Source organism: Phoca vitulina, unplaced genomic scaffold, assembly GCF_004348235.1.
Source record: "Phoca vitulina isolate PV1807 unplaced genomic scaffold, GSC_HSeal_1.0 scaffold27, whole genome shotgun sequence".
NCBI classification, from domain to species: Eukaryota; Metazoa; Chordata; class Mammalia; order Carnivora; family Phocidae; genus Phoca; species Phoca vitulina.
Genome location: NW_022589730.1, coordinates 16911898 through 16918207, shown reverse-complemented (window position 1 = coordinate 16918207; position 6310 = coordinate 16911898). Strand labels below are relative to the sequence as shown.

Here is a 6310-nt window from a genome sequence, read left to right as displayed (position 1 = left end):
CAAGTCGGGAGCCATGCAGCACCCGCCTCTAGAGGACAGGTTACGATGAAAGGTGCTAGCGAGTTAACATCCTCCAAACCAGAGGAGAAGAAGCGCCGATGGAGGAGGGCAGAAGTGGAGAAACGCTGGTATCTAGAACTTCGGGCACAGAGTCCACTGTCGCGCTCACGTACCAATCCTTGGCCGTATATGCTGCCTCATTGCAACATCGCAGCCTCTTTGTGGGGGGGGACACCCGGGGCAGGGAGGGCCGGACTTCTGTCACGGGGCCGGTGCGTGGCAGAGCGGGGGGCTGCACTCCGTTTCTTTTCTATCTTCCACACACAGTCGTGGACGTCACGTGCCCTGCGGGGAACTGTGAGCCACTGGATGCCACGTGAATACAGAGCAGCCCCCACCACGTGCCCTCTCTCCACCTAGCCTCCCACCAACTGCTGCATGCTGCCTTTTAGAATTCCAGTTTTGAGCCATGTTGATATATCAACTCCAAGAAGTGTCAGAAATCTTACCAGATTTGCTCTCTGATCCTTTTCCATTCTGTTTTATTGCTGGAACTATGATCAATTAGTCCATTTTGAAGTGCTAATGGATGACTGGGTCATACTCTCCACCAACATACTGGAACTTAACCAGGAGCCTTTGGAGACGAAGACTTAGCTGATTTGTCTCTACAACTCCCCAAACCCCAGGCACCCCTCATCCTTCTCATGGCAACCTCCGTGAGCAACATCCCAGGTGTCCTGCCAGACAAGTAAAGACATAGCTTACTCTTTTCCCTGTTTTTACTGGAATGGAAGTAGGTTATACACACAGCTGAGTATTCTGGGTTTTTTACTTAATAAAACTTTGAGAGTATTCTAAGAGTTTGGGGTTTGTTTGTTTTTTTTCCATTTGTTTGTTTTTAAATAGGCTCCACACCCAGTGTGGAGCCCAACCCAGGGCCCAAACCCATGGCCCTGAGATCAAGACCTGAGTCAAGATCAAGAGTCAGATGCTTAACTGACTGAGCCACCAGGCACCCCGTGAGCTAAGAGTTTTTAAAGAACAATAGATCTTTGATGGGACGCCTGGGTGGCTCAGTCCTTAAGCGTCTGCTTTTGGCTCAGGTCATGATCCCAGGGTCCTGGGATCAAGCCCCGCATCGGGCTCCCTGCTGGGCCGGGAAGCCTTCTCCCTCTCCCCCCCCCCCCCCCACTTGTGTTCCCCCTCTTCCTGTCTCTCTCTCTGTCAAATAAATAAAATCTTTTAAAAAAGACAAAAACAGTAGATCTTTGAGATTGATTCATAGGTTTGTTTAAAAAAAAAAAAAAGAAAACCCAACACATTTCACATTATTTTAATGGCTCCAGAATATTTCTATGAATATACCTTATGTTATTTGACCAGTGCTTTTCTAATAGATATTTGGTATGTTTTTAATCTTTTGCTATATGAGCAGTACTGCAATTTTGCACATATCTGTAGGAGAAATTCCTAAAAGTGGAATTGTGTGTCAAAAGATATGGTCATTTGTAATTCTGATAATTTGCTTTGCAATCCGTACCGATCTATATGCTCATCAGCAGTAGATGAGGGTGCCCGTTCCCATACCCTTGCCAACACTGTGGAGAGCTTGTAGACTTCTACAGTGGACAAGAGGCAAGAGGGTCACCAGCGTGGGATGGTTAGGCTCCGTGTGGTGTCCCGTGGCAGCTTCTGGTGCTTGAAGAGAAGCTTAAAGGCATTGGGGGTTGCCCAGGAGAAGAAACCTGGCTGCCACAAGAGACATTAGAAGCCGTGAAACCAGTTCTACCCACCTCTCAGTCCTGTCAGGGCGAAGACAACAGAAAGGCTCCGTGGTCCCCAATCACGTTGAGGTTGGTGCCAAGATACATGTTTGCATCGTGTTGAGGGGAAGTAAAATCCAGGCCTGTGAAGGAATTGCAGATGCTCAAAGGTGATTGCCCAGGTTTGCTGATCTCCACGCATAGGTAGCTTCTTGACTGTCTAGCATACAGCACATGAGGGGCCAGGAATAGTTAGTTCTCTCTCTACCAGCGGGGGTCTAGTTTCTCCAAAAAGATTTCGAGGTCTGAGAGGAGGCTTCCGTCTTTGCCTACCCCTCCCCTCACTACAAATCTGCAAAGGTGGTTTAATGAATTGAAGCCCCCAGTAATGGCCTCTAACCCCTGTCTTCTGGTGTTCTGGTCAGTAAAGACAGGCTTCTCTTTAGCTTTCTAAAGACAAGGCTGGCTGCTACCCTCGTTCAGTGTCAGGCAATTTGCTGGCCATGTTCACTCTACTTTTTGGGACTTAGATACCAGTGTGAAATGTCAGGTGGGGAAACTGACCCCTTACCTTCATGATGCTCTTTGTTTCTCCTGAGGGACAGGCAGAGACATGGCCTGTCTTCCCGGCGGGGAATGACCCAGTGACGGACCAGTGTCTGTAAACAGCTAAGGGATCCTGATCTTCTCTGACAAATCCTCCCTGCCCAACCTGGCTAGACATACGCAGCCATCCATGTGACCGACATTCATGGGAGGAGAAGGGAAGCAAAGGAAATAAGGAGTAGAGGATGGGAACCTAAATATACTTGACCCGGAGTAACTGAATCAGAAAGCCCCAATATCAGAGCTTCAAGGGGATTATGTCAACCAGTCTCTGAGGGAGTGCTCCCACTGAGGAAAACAGAGGCTAGGCAGGTGGGGCAACTCGTCCCAAAGCAAAGTCCCCACCATCCGGAGCTGATCTCCATCTGATTTGGGATGCTTAAATAGGGAGGTTTATGAATTTCATAGACTTTGACCTTTCTGCCTTACAATGACTGAAACATTCTCCTTCACCTTGAAGTTTGCTATGACACCAACCCAGTGGATGAATACAGGCACAGAAGGTTTCTGGAAGGTCTGGACGCATTTCTCATTTCCCAATCAAGCCAAGCTTGGTGGCATTCGGTGGAGCCTCCCCTGGGTGTTCCCTTGGCAGATAGGTCCCCAATGGGAGTTCTGTGAGTACCTTCCAACATGATAACCATTAACAACAAAATATACTTAAGTCATATTAATTAAGAAGAATACCCTTCAGGATGATTTCAATTTTTTTTAAAGGGCGTTGATAGTCCAAGTAAGAAAGCCCATACCATGTATTACCCATGAGCTCTGCGTGATGCTTCACCTCCTCATGCTTCTCTCACCAGCCAGCTAGGTCCCAAATTCTTTTTCATTTAAAAAAATATTTTGGCTTCTGTTTCTATTATTGGTAATTTTATCACTGAGCTTTCCCTGCTGTGCAGGTCAGGCTCAAATTCCAACAGTTGGCTAATAGCCACCAAACAGTGGTGCCATTCCAGACCCCAGAAGCATTACTCTGACATCCTAATAACATTACAGAGGCAATTATCAGATAGAGATCTTTAAATATATGAAAACAGAGTCCATCACATAGGCACAGCCTATAAATCAATGTTGGACACTAAATGGTTAATATGTTGATGATATTGGTTATTAATATATATACTCTGAATAATATCTTATGATTTTAGCAGAGGTTATAATTTGTCTTCCAATCGAGCTATTTAAATGGCTTTCTTCAGTCCACCAAAATACTTCCTGAAATCCCACCAGCAGAAATCGAGTTCTTTGTGTGAATGTTCACCCGCTTTGGGGCTCCTCTTTCAACACGCACATCCCTGAGGAAGGTGTGGCAGGCATCTTGGCCCCGAGTCCTAAAACTCAACCTACTCTCCACCCATACTTCTTATGTTCTTTTTTTTTTTTTTTTTAAGATTTTATTCATTTATTTGACAGAGAGACACAGCGAGAGAGGGAACATAAGCGGGGGAGCGGGGGTGAGAGAAGCAGGCTTCCTGCCAAACAGGGAGCCCGACACGGGGCTCGATCCCAGGATCCTGGGATCATGACCTGAGCAGAAGGCAGACGCTTAACGACTGAGCCACCCAGGCGCCCTACTTCTTATGTTCTACCTAACACCAGCTTTCCTCCAGTGTTCCAGTCACTAACCACCTGTTGACTGGCCTCAGTCTCCCACCACAGGGTACATTTTTTGAGGACAGGGACTATGTCTCTTTCATTCATGAGTATCTCCAGGGCTCAGAATGGTGCCTTGCACACGAGAAGCATGCAATAACTATTTACTGAGTGAATAACGCATCCACCTACTGATCCTTTTCCCTAGACTAGTAAATATAAGGACCCCTTTAAAAAAAATCCACAGAACCCCCCCCACATAATAACAGGTTAGACTTTTAAGATCTGTTGGTTGAGAAAATGCATCATGACCTAAGTTATGTTGAATTCAGTAGAACATTAAAATAAATTCCTAGTTCACCAATCACAGCAGCACCCACGTGTATTCAGAGGCTTGGACTTTGAGCCTTTCGCTGCCTCTCATGTCTGCAGCCTAGAGGGGAGGAGATACTGAAGGCAGAAGAGAACTTTCCAAAGCTGGGGCATCGGGTCTCACAGTTTTGCCAGGAGAAGGTCCTGTCCCTAAGGCTTGGTGAAAAGTAAGAAAGAGGCTGAAAAGGTGGTTAACAATGTAGTCAATATCTGCAAAAGAAATTCATGCCCCAGAACACAGCAGTTCTTACTCTAGTGGCTGGTCACCGTTACAGTCTAATGCCGACGTGGAAATAATCAGCGTCTCTGTGTATCCCGACTCCTGGGAGCAGAGGAGGGCCAGGAGCACAGATGGGAATGTGGGCTGCAGACCGATGTCTCACAGAGTCTGCAGCTCCCACGACTGGTCTTCAGATCTGTGGATCTTTGTCATCTCTGTTCACTTTTGGTGCCCATCCCCACAAGCACATTGCAAGGCAGCTCGGAGTGGAAGGTGCGCTAGCTGGTGCAGGCGTCTTGAGGCAGAGATCACAAGAGATACCCAGAAACTTCTATCCAACTCTGGCACCAGCTCTGCTGGTCCCACCGTGGGCATCTCATCCCTCAAGTGGGCTTCGCCCGGGCCTCCAAACTTCCTCTCTTTTCCTTCCCCGTACCCCTCTTCTCCCTGCCCACTAAGTGATCCCGTCTAGACAAAATTAACACCCTTCAAGAGCTTTCCAGTGCTTAAAACAAAACGAAACAAAAAAGCAAAACAACAGAACAAAAGCTTCCCAGTGCTGCTGGGATAAAGATGAAACCCACCTTTGCCCCCAAGTCCCACAGGATAGCACCCTGCCTACCTTGTGTCCTCAGTGTGCGCCTTCTCCCACTGGTTTCGGTCCAACCACATGGGCTCCCCTTCGGGCCCCTGCCTCAGACATTCACACGTGCTGTTCCCTGTACCTGGTATCTTTCCAGCCCCCGCTGGTATCTAGACAATTCCTATGCCTCCTTCAGCGCTCAGGCCAAACATGGCTTCCTGGAGGAAACTTGTCATGACCCCACTGCTAGGTCAGGCCCCCCAGGATCTCCCCCCCGACACCCCTGCCACAAGCAAACACTCGGAGCCGTCTGCCTCCCTTTGGGATGGAGTTAAAGCTCCCCTAACTCCCACTCTGACTGGCCCCCGGACTGCTGAGTGTCAAGGCCCTCTGCTTCCCATTGGAGGTCACTTCTGCCGGTACCGTGACCTCTACCAGCAAGCCGCCGGCCTTCATCTGTGCAGAAATCCTAGTCCTTTGATGTCTCACTGCATCTGTCCTCAGCTTTTGGACGAAGAGACCACGTCTTCCCTCATCCGTTGCCAGGTTCAGAGGCCTTGGAGCTCTGCTTCTGATCTTCCAAGAAATTAAAGAACAGCCAGGTAAAGCCCAAAATGCAAAAGCTCCCTACCCCACCTCCCAACGCCTAGCCCACTCCCCCCAGGCCCACCGTCAATTATGTTCTTTGTATCTTTCAGGAAAGAAAAGAAAAAGTAAACTATTACCACCAAATAAATACATATAACAAACACACATAAGTATTTATTCAGATCCTTTTTATTTATACCAAATGTGTTCTGATGTATTTTGGACTTGGGAGGCATGGCATTAGTTGCCATCCCTACCCCAATTCCCAGTCTTTTTCTGTTTTTGTTTAAATGTCTGCACGCTATTGCATGATACAGCTCTATGATTACAGTGCTCTATGATACAGCTCCAGTATGTACCTACCCACCCTACCAGAGATACTTCATTTGCCTCAGTTTTTTGCTCTTACTGTGCTGCAATGAGTATTTTTATAAACATGTCTTAGTATCCTTTTGTGAATATATCTATACAGTAAATTTGCATTCACAGCATTACTGGACCAAGAGGGACGTACTTCCAATTTTAACAGATATTGTCAAATTATCCTTTCCAAAGTAGACCATGAACACTTCCGGCAAC

General features: G+C 47.3%; 1 long non-coding RNA gene across 2 annotated transcripts; it reads right to left on the bottom strand.

Annotated features, from left to right (window-relative positions):
* Positions 1-223: 223 nt before the first annotated feature.
* Positions 224-5491, bottom strand: LOC116643726. Of its 2 annotated transcripts, none has more exons than XR_004301606.1 (4): positions 5183-5491; positions 1797-1909; positions 510-740; positions 224-345 (listed from the first exon to the last, which is right to left on the bottom strand). It is a non-coding gene; the product is annotated as an uncharacterized LOC116643726 (long non-coding RNA). The 2 variants fall into 2 exon arrangements; XR_004301607.1 differs by lacking the exon at positions 5183-5491 and adding an exon at positions 2338-2425.
* Positions 5492-6310: the final 819 nt, after the last annotated feature.